An 11,006-nucleotide genomic window follows, 5' to 3' on the forward strand; every position below is an offset into this window, starting at 1 on the left:
TAAAGTCCTGTATAATTTATCTTGTCCTGTTGTATTTTAGATCTAGCGTCTTCATAGGAGAGAAGACATGTGCCATTTGTCTCTTTGAGCTTGGCTTACCTTACTTAACATGATTTGCTCTGGGTCCATCCATTTCCCTAAAAATGACATAATTTTATTCTTTCTAATAGCTGTGTAAAGTTCCATTGTGTGTGGGCACCATATTTTTTTTAGGTATAACTTGACTACCATGAATAGTGCAGCAATAGACATGAATGTACAAGTGTCTTTACAAAGTCTTACTTAATAGGCCAAATTCAATATTTGTGTTAGTTTACTTTTACTGTGATAAAATGCCTAAGATAATCAACTTATAAGACAGAAGGATTGGGCTGGAAAGATGGCTCAGTGATAGAGCACTTGCCTTGCATGCATGAGGCCCTGGGTTCGATTCCTCAGCACCACATAAGCAGAAAAAAAGCCGGAAGTGGCACTGTGGCTCAAGTGGTAGAGTGCTAGCCTTGAGCTGAAGAGTTGAGGGACAGTGCCCAGGCCTAGAGTTCAGGCCCCACAAACCAGACCCTCCCCCCCAAAAAAGAAGGATTTCCATTATTCATGGTTCTAGAGACTCAGTCCATGGTTACTTAGACCATTGCCTCTGGGCTGTAGAAAGGCAGGACATCAGCTGAAGAATTGGTGGAGGACACCTACTCATTTGGCAAGAGCAGAGAAGCAGAGCCCACAAAGTGACTAGAGCCAGCAAAGTGTTTTTCTCATTAATGACTTCATTTGCTCATTGCACTGAGACTAAAAATAATTTCTTCCGTAAGAAGGACCATTTATTTTCTGAGAGGAAGACGAACCTCGAGAATTCTGTTATTCTCCATTCTAATTATCTTGTTTTATAAATATTATTACAGCAAATTCTTTTTGTCAGAACTGGGGTTTGAACTCAGGGCCAGGTTGCTCTCCCTTAGCTTCATTTGTTCAAGGTTGGCAATCTACCACTTGAGTCCCAACTCCACTTTCAGTTTTACTTGGTTAACTGGAGATAAGAGTCTCATGGATTTTTCTGCCCTGGCTCACTTTGAACCATGACCCTCAGGTCTGTCTCTTGAATAGCTAGAATTAAAAGGCAAAAGCCATTGCACATAGCCCAATGCTGTTTCCTTAAAATAATATCATCAATGTTTCTCCATGCCATCACACAGATTTAAAGTGTTGTTTTAAACACAGATATTTTTATGGTCACTATGCTGATGCACTCTACTTTTATTATCACAGTGTAAACTCTTCTTTGCTTCTTTTCTACTGAAGCACAAGACACTCTGTGTATGCCAGGCAGAGGTCTTGAGTGTTAATTACTCAGTTTTGAAGTATATTTAGTGCCTATAGTTGTGATTATAGTACCTATTTGTATCTTTAAATGGCAAAAGAAGAATGACAACAAATTCAATTAGTATATATGAATTTGTCTTTATGTACAATTTTTCCACAGGCAGCACTTCACTTAATGAGTGTCTTGATAAGCTGAGCAAAGTAGTTTGGTTTTATAGACAGAAAAGTTTTGAGGAAAGCAGAAACATAGACCAAAGAGCTATGGTCAAGGTTAAAGCAGAAGGGAATTCCTTATCACGCCAGCTAAAACTGCACAGCTGGAAGTAATTTTGCCATTAAGTTAACTTCATTAGAAATGTTTTCATTGTAATAAAATACACATAACATTTACCAATTTAACTATTTTTGGTACACGAGAGAATGTTATGTGAGTAACATGTTGTACAGCTAGCAGCAGCATCCATTTCCAGAACACTTTTTTTTTTTTTTGCTGGTCCTGGGGCTTGAACTCAGGGTCTTTGTCCCTGAGCCTCCCTGTGCTCAGGGCTAGCACTCTATTACTTAAGCCACAGCACCACTTCCAGCTTTTTCTGAGTAGTTGATTGGACATAAGTGTCTGATGGACTTTCCTTCCCTGGCTTGCTTCAAACCTAGGATTACAGGTATGAGTCCATTCTGAAGTGCCCAGCTTCAGAACACTTTTTGTCTTATGAAACAATCTGTATCAGACGCCTCACAGCTCTTATCCCCTGCAGTTCTACTATCTGTGTCTGTGAATTTCACTGTACCTCATATAAATAAATAATATATCATTTGTCTTTTTGTGACGGGCTTAATTCACTTAACATATGCCTCCATCTGTGCCTCCATCCATACTGGTAGCATGTGTCAAAATTCCTTCTCTCTTTAAGGATGAGTACTATTCCACTATGTTTATAAACCACATTTACATGTCTACTCATCTGTCAGCAGATAACTTGGATTGCTTCTGTCTTTTGGCTATTGTGAATAATGTTTCTTTGAGTATTACAAACATCAAGGTCTTCAAGGCCCTGCTTTTTGGTACATTGCCAGAAGTAGAACTGAAAAATGGTTATTCTATGTAATTTGTATGGGGAGGATGTGTGGGAGAAGGTGTGGTACTGGGGCTTGAACTCAGGGCCTGGGTTCCTTAGCCTTTCATTTAAGGCTGATACTCTAACACTTGAACCACAGCTCTACTTTCAACTTTCTGGTGGTTAACTAGAGATAAGAATTTCATGGACTTTCCTGTCCAGGCTGATTTTGAATCATGATCCTCAGAACTCAGCCTCCTGAATAGTTATAGGTTTAAGGCACAAGTGCCCAGCTAGTTATAACTTTTTAAAAATATCATTTCATATATATTTATTTTTAATATTTGCCTAACAATCTAACAATTATGTCTTCACTTCAACCATGTCAGTGATCAAAATCATATATAAGTACATATATAAATCATATATAAGTATATATATAAAAATGTCATTCTGTAAAATCCTTTGTTATTTTTATACATCTAGTTTTTAGCTAGATGAACCCAGAACTTCAGTTATAATAGCATGATTTGGGTTAAAAAAATGTTCTTTCTCTTTGCAGCAAGCCCAGAGTTCAGTAAAGCTGGCATTTTCATTCACAATAGCCAATATTTAGTCACAGGATCTGCTCTGGGAAGCCACAGAATACAAACATGTATTGTACCTTAAATTATATCTTAAATCATAATTTGTTATCTTTTTCTCAGAGCATTTTTGTTTTGTGTACAGTCCAATCTTTTAACATTTAAGTGTACAAAGTGGTGGACGCTTTCATATACATCTCTTTAGGTACAGTTGTTAGTAGGACTTGTAAAATTGGAATTGTGAGCTCTCATTTTTAAAAATGTATTTTATTGTAGAGGTGATGTTCAGGGGAGTTACCATTTCATAAGTCAAGTAATGAGTATATTTCTTTTGTTGTTGTTGTTGTAAATGTTATGTACAAAGGGATTGCAGGTAATGAGTACATTTCCTTTTCAACAGTGTCACTCTCTCATTTTCTTCCAGTGTTTTCACTCCCTATTGCCCTTCCCCACAAGTTGTATAGTTCATCTTCAACATAATGTCTAGTGGGTATCACTGCTGCATTAGTTTACCCTTTGTCCCACCATTTCTGTGCTACTCCTCACCCATCCCAAATTGGATAAACTTACATACATGATGAAAGGTACAGAAATAAAAACAGCGACTACAGGGGGAAAACAGAAAAAAAGAAAAAAAACCACAAACAGTAAAAAAAAAAAAAAAAACTTCTTGTTTCCAATATTTGGAATTCATTTTGATAAGCATCATTTTATATTGTCATATGCACATAGCTATTGAGCTCTTTGGTCTCACTGTGTGAATGTTTAATTATCTTTTTTAAAAACTATTCATTGTATTTATTTGTAGATTTATAAGCACATTCTAATTACTAAAACTGAAGGAAGTTATGCAACCTATATTTCTTTGGGTCTGGCTTACTTCATTAATACAAGTTTTGCCAAGTCTTTCCATTTCCTTACAAATGGGACAATGTCATTCTTTCTGATGGAACCATAGAATTCCATTGTGTATATTTACTATATTTTCTTGCTCCATTCATCCACTGAGGGGGTGTAGGGAGCCGGGGCGAGACTCCGCCCACTCCCTCGCAGCTTTGAGGTAACCACCCCAGACGGTGCTTGGCGGGACGCCTGGGCTGCGCGCATGCGCGAGCCACGTAGAGTCCCCAGCCAATCCCGTGGCACCTGGTGACGGTGAAAGGCAGACGACCAATGATAGAAAGACCCGTATTCCTATTCCCTATATAAGTGGCCATGTTTCGGGTGCACGCTCTCTCGCGCTCAAGCTCTCCTACAAATAAAAAGGCTCTCCAATAAAGCGTGATCTGAGAAGACTCCTGGTGTGGTGGTCGTTCTTCCTCGCTGGTCGAGTAGACGGTCGCTACAAGGGGGCATCTGGGTTGATTCCATATCTTGATGTGGTAAACAGAGCTTCAAAAAGATGAACATGGTTGTGCTGGTAGCTTTAGTGTGGCCTGGTTTGTGGTCAATTGAGTAAATGCCCAGGAATAGGATTGCTGGGTCATAGGGAAGCTCTATGTTTAGTCTTTTGAGGAACCTCCATTCTGTTTTCCAGAGTGATTAAACAAGTTTATATTCCCACCAACAGTGTAGTAGTGTTCCTGTTTGGTCTCCCTGCCAGCATCTGTTACTGTTAGTTTTCTTGATAATGGCCATTCTAAATAGGGTGAGATGGAATCTCAATTCGTTTTGATTTTCATTTCTTTTATGCCCAGAGATGTTGAACATTTACCTCTTCCTGAGTCTACTGGCTATTCTGATTTCTTCTTCAGAGAAGTCTCTCTTTAAGTCTTTAGCCCATTTAATAATTGGGTTGTTGCTTCTTTGAGGATTTGTTTTTGGGTGGTTTAATTTCTTGATCTCTAAGTATATTTTAGAGATGAGGCCCTTATCTGATGTGTAGCTGGTAAATGAAGGATTGACTCCTGCCTTATCCCCTAGGTCAAGCAAAGCACCAGTTGAGCACTCACTGGCTTGCCTGTAGGCAGGCCATTCCCATCAGGGCTCAGCCAAAAGGCCCCTCACCCAAGGTGGAGCATTCCACTCTGAGTCTGGCCAAGGACACTGCCTTTGGCCCCCAAGAGACCATACCATAACCCATTTTTTATTTTCTAATTCCTTGTTAAGACCCATATAAACCCAGCCCTTAAATCCAGTCCCTTGCACAAACTCCAAACCCATGGGAAGATCTATGCCTCGGACGGGCAATGAACAGCCCTAGCCTGTTGATGATAGAGTCCTGTCTCTTCTTTTTCCATTCTCCTCCACTTTCCTAATAGTAAAGATCTTCTCCCATTCTGTGGGCTTTCTATTTATTTTGCTAGCTATGTCCTTTGGCATGCAGAAACTCTTTAGGCTGATAGAGTCCCATTTATCTAGTCTTCCTTTGATTTGATGTGATTCTGGATCTTTACTTGGGAAGTTTCCATCTGTGTCAAGGAACCCTAGTGTTTCCCCTATCCCTTCTTGTAGTATTTTCATGGTATCTGGCCTTACATTGAGGTCTTTGACCCATTTGGAATTAATTCTGGTGCACGGTGATCTATCTATAAGGCTCTAGCCTTAGTTTTCTGCTCATGTCTAGCCAATTCTGCCAGCACCATTTGTTGAAGAGGCTTTCTTTCTTGCATCTTGTGTTTTTGGCTCCCTTATCAAAGATTAGGTGGCCATAAGCTTGTGGGTTCATTTCTGGGTCTTCTATTCTGTTGGTCTTGAGGCTTATTCTTGTGCCAGAACCAAGCTGTTTTTACTACTACAGCTTTTTTTTTTTTCTGGTCCTGGGGCTTGAATTCTGTGCCTGGGTGCTGTTCTGAGCTTCTTTTGCTTGAGATGAGTGCTCTACTATTTAAGACATCACCACTTCCAGCTTTTTTTTGAGTAGTTTATTGGTGAAGATGGTCTCATGGAGTTTTCTGCCCACTCTGGTTTTGACCTACAATCCTCAGATCTCAGCCTCCTGAGTAGTTAGGATTACAGGCTTGAGCCACTGGCACCCGATTATTACTACAGCTTTGCAATAGAGTTTGAGGCTTGGTATTGATATTCCTCCAGCACTGTCCCACTAAAGATAGATATAGATATAGATCTATATATATATATATTTTGCTATTCGGGGGTCTTCTATTATTCCCTATGAAATTTTGGATTGCTTCCTCTATATCAGTGAAGAAGGAAGTTGGGATTTTGCTGGGTATTGAATTGAATTTGTAGATAGCTTTGGACAATGTTGCCATTTTCATGATGTTAATCCTTCCAATTCAGGTGCATGGAAGGTTTTTTTTTTTCCATTTCCTTAAATCTGCTTTAATTTCTTTTCTTTAAAATTTTATAGTTTTCATCATAGAGATCCTTCCCATATTTGGTTATTTCCTAGATATTTTTTTTTCTGAGGCTATTACAAATGGAGTTCCTTTCCTGATTTCAGTCTTGCTCTTTTCATTGTTGGCATACAGATAAGAAACTGATTTTTGTGAGTTAATTTTGTACCTGCTATTTTGCCAACATTTTGGATCAGCTCAAGTAAGTTGGGAGAGGAATCTGTAAGGTTCTTTAAATACAGGATCATGTTATCTGCAGAGAGGGATAGTTTTACTTATTCCTTCCCTATTTGGATCCCCTTTATGTTTTACTGTTGTCTTATTGCTCTTGCTAGGCATTTAGTTATAACTTTTTGAGTAATCAGAGCAGCTGCACCATTTTACATCCCCACCAGAAGCTCATGTAGTTCTAATTTCTCTTAGCCTATGTAACTCCATTTTGCTTTTGTGACTCCATCTTAAAGAAAGGACCGCACCCTTACCTATGAGATTAGTTCCTTATGGCTTGACATTTAAAGATATATGTGAGGGGGGTTTGGGGGAAGGAAGGGACAGTGGAGAAAAAGGAGTTAGTAACAATGTTTGACAAGAAATGTACTCCTTTCCTTATTGATGTAACTGTAACCCATTCATACAGTATCTTTACAACAAAATAAATTTAAAAAAATTTTAAAAAGACGTATGTAGCCACTGTTCTGTTTATGTACCTAGGTAAGGATCATAGAGGCAATCATAGAAATGGGTATTGCTGCCCTTACACAATGCCTGCTTACAGCATTGTCTTTTATGCTTCTGTAACTTCATGCTTGGCTTGCACCTGCAGCAAAGAACCATTAGAGACTTTCTACCCCTGAGCAAACAAGGATGTAAATTTTTGCCTAAAAAGTGTCCCTGAAAGGGGACCCAGGATTGAACTTTTGGGCACCCAACTGCCCAGTGCAGTCCAGGCTGGTAATAAAGACTTCCTATTGCCTATATTCTGTGTCTGTGTGATCTCTCCTGGTGGTCATCCCCACAATACACATCTTGTCAGCACTTGTTATTTATTTATTTCTGTAGTAGCTGTCCTAATAGGTGGGATGTGGCATCTCATTATGGTTTTCATTTGCATTTCCATGATGATTAGTAATACTATCTTTTCATGTGCTTATTTGATAGGTGTATATCTTCTTTGGAAAACTATTCAAGCCCTCTGCCCATTTAAGAAAAGTTGTAGGAGTTCTTTATATATTGTGTTTATTAATTATTTATCAGATATAAACAGAAGGCTTGTTTCCTTTTGGTAATACTGGAGTTTAAACTCAAAGCCTTGAGATTTCTAGGCTATGGGTTAAAAAGGGAGTTTTTCAAACTTTTCTGCCTAGGCTGGCCTCAAACTAAGATGTTCCCATTCTCAGCCTAGCAAGTAGCTAGGATTCAGGTACCAGAATCAGGTGACTAGCTTTAAACACAAAACTTTTAAGACCCTCACCAAAGGAAAGGGAGAAGAGCTTGCTCCCAGTCAAAAGCAAAAGCACCTCATCTTAAGGATTTTTGTTTTTGTTTTAATGTCAATCCTGGGGCCGGAACTTAGAGCCTGAGCGATGTACCTGAGGTTTTTGTGCTCAAGGCTAGTACTCTGTTATACAAGCTCTACTTTCAGCTCTGTGATGATTAATTATAGATAAGAGTCTCATGAACTTTCCTGCCTGGATTGGGTTTGAGCCTCAATCCACAGACCTCAGCCTCCTTAGTAGCTAGATTATAGGCATGAGCAGTGTTCTTAATCTTTAAGTATTCTTTAATGTTGAACTTACCTCAGACTTTACAACCCAGCTTCCCACAAATGCTCAGCAAGTCTGAGGACAGTAGATTGTATACTATAGTTACATGTATAGTTACATGTATTGGAAAAAGAAATTAACTGGCAACATTCATTTAAAAAGAAATGAACAACCAAACTAGCATAATACATTTTAAAAAGAAAAGTATAATGGGGGAAAAGTGGAGTTGTAGCATTGCTTAGAAAAACAAAGGGAAACATGGATTGAAAATTTGTGAAGGAGCATGAAGGGAGTAAAACACTACAGATCTTTCTGCTAATTGGGATATTTTTTGTGTGTGTACTAGTCCTGGGGCTTAACTCAGGCCCTGGGCACTGTCCTTGAAATTTTATGCTCAAGGTTGGCATTCTATCACGAGAGCCATAACTCTATTTCTGGCTTTTTAGTGGTTATTTGGAGATAGATTCCCACAGAATTTCTTGCCTGGGCTTGCTTTGAACTGTGGTCTTCCGATCTCAACCCCCTGAGTATCTAGGATTATAGGCAACTAGCTGAGAATTTTTAAACTTTTACAATCAAGTTAAAATTTTGATTTCCTCAACATCTGTGTACACACACACACACACACACACACACACACACACACACACACACACACACACACACATTGGGGAGTGTTCTGTATATCTAAACTATAGAACTAAAGATTTTTTAGACATGGGACAGAACTCACAGATTAACCCAACTCTCTTATATCCCAGAAGATAGGCTAATTTGTCCATGATCACATAGGTAATCAATAGCAAGTCTAACACCTAATCTCTTGACACTTAAACCAGTTCCCCAACACTTGTATAATTAATTCTGTCTCCTGAGATAGTATTAGAAGTTGATAATAAATCAATTGATTGAAACGGCCCCTCTTCTTTCCTCTCAGACCTATGCTCACTGCCACCAGATCAACTGAAACAGTGAAATGAGGAACAATGATGGGGGACAATTTTCACTGCCAACAGTCAATAATAAGACAAAAGATTTTGAAAAATTAAAAATTAGAGTTACATTTTACAATTGCTAACTGCTGGTTTTGCTTTTGTAATCTTGCTCGCCCTAGCACTAACCCCCCTGCCTTCTGGAAATAAGTAATGGAGTAAAAAGTCTCTCGGAGCCCAGATGCCGGCCCCTGGGATAAGGTTTGTGGTCATAGATAAAGAACAAACAAGTATGTTTTTCTGGTTCCTGTTTGAAAATTCCCTAAGTGGCCAAATGGAACCCAAGATAGGGACCCAAGATAGGGACCCAAGATAGGGACCCAAGATAAGGACCACCTGGCAAGTCCAGCAAACTAGGCCAAATGTTAATCAATCACAAGCCTGTAATTATGTAAACTCCCTGACCCTTATCTCCCAGAGTGACTATCTCCGTTTGAGCATCCGAGCCAATTGTTTTATTACAAAGAGTGTTATAAACTTCCCCGTGTAGTAAAAAATGATTGCTAGAGTGTATAGTGACCTCTAATTACCAGACACCTTGTGTTATGTGTAAATCTTGGGGTTTCTGCCTTTAAAAATGCCTGTAACCGCTGCTCAGGGCTCCCTGTCTGCTCGGGACAGAGAGTCCGTTTGTGCAAACGTCAAATAAACTCCTCTTGCTTGTTGCATCTACTGGTCTGGAGTCTTGGTCTCGGGGGCGCCATCCTGTAGACAAAAGTATCCCAGAAGTCTGGGGGTCTTTCAATTTGATATGGAGATTAGGTTATAAACTTCAGGGAGCATATGCTGTCATATTTTACAAGGTTCAGGATGACTAGCTGGAAAAAAAATGGAAATATTAAAGATTAATGGAAAGTTCATTTTCACAAGGAGAGGAATAAGAATACCTTATATAAGCTGCGCGCTGGTGGCTCACGCCTGTAATCCTAGCTACTCAGGAGGCTGAGATCTGAAGATCACGGTTCAGAGCCAGCCCGGGCAGAAAAGTCCATGAGACTCTTAGCTCCAATAAACCACTCAGAAAACCAGAAGTGGCTCTCTGGTTCACGTGGTAGAGTGCTAGCCTTGAGCTTAAGAGCTGAGGGACAGCGCCCAGGCCCAGAGTTCAAGTCCCATGACTAGCCCCCCCCCCCAAAAAAAGCGTATCTTATCTATACTACATGTGGGCTCTGCAGAAAGAGATCAGTAATTGTGGTAACAAAGGTAGTTTAGTAGCAGGCATTTGGGAAAAATGAGTCATAGGTCCAGAAGAATCTTTGCCAGCTTTTTCTTCCCTTGGCAGAGGCAGTAGAAAGTGGAAAATGAAGGAGAACCAGATCAGGAACAGAGGCTGAAGTGCAAAGGGTGATGTCATAGTGGCTCATCCCTTGGGGTGGGGTGCTACCCAGGAGCCACCTGATCCCCACTCTGCTCAGGCTAGTGTCACTCTGGAAGATAAGCTTGGGGTTTGTTCTCCTGATTTTTTAAGAGAAATGGAAGGTCTAGCTTTTTATATAAAATCTCATAGATTTATAATATGGCAACTACATTAAAGAATGAAAGGCTCTGTGTTAGTCCAACAAAGCATGTTTGCAGGGTTATGAGTACCATCTTGAACTACCAAATTTTTGAGATAATGTTTATGAAAAGATTTATTTTGACTCACAATTTTAAGGTTTCAGTCAATCTATTATTTTTAATACTTTAGGGGTGTGTGTGTGTGTGTGTGTGTGTGTGTGTGTGTGTGTGTGTGTGTGTGTAGAGGCCAACACCTCATAGTGGGAGCATGTGGCAGATTGAGATTTATTTCATGCCTGGAATACAAAAACAGTGTTAGACTGAAGGGTGAGGTCTTAGTATCCCCATCAAGGTCACTGTCCCAATGACTGGAAGACTCTCCTAAACTCCACCTCTTAACTTTCAATAGCACCAAGCTGGGAACTAAACCTTTAACCTGTGACCTTTGGGAAACACTTCTCCAAATCACAGCATTTTCTTCTACTGGGCAAAGCCTCAT

Source organism: Dipodomys merriami, unplaced genomic scaffold (assembly GCF_024711535.1).
Source record: "Dipodomys merriami isolate MVZ:Mamm:240054 unplaced genomic scaffold, mDipMer1.0.p SCAF_12, whole genome shotgun sequence".
Lineage (NCBI taxonomy): Eukaryota > Metazoa > Chordata > Mammalia > Rodentia > Heteromyidae > Dipodomys > Dipodomys merriami.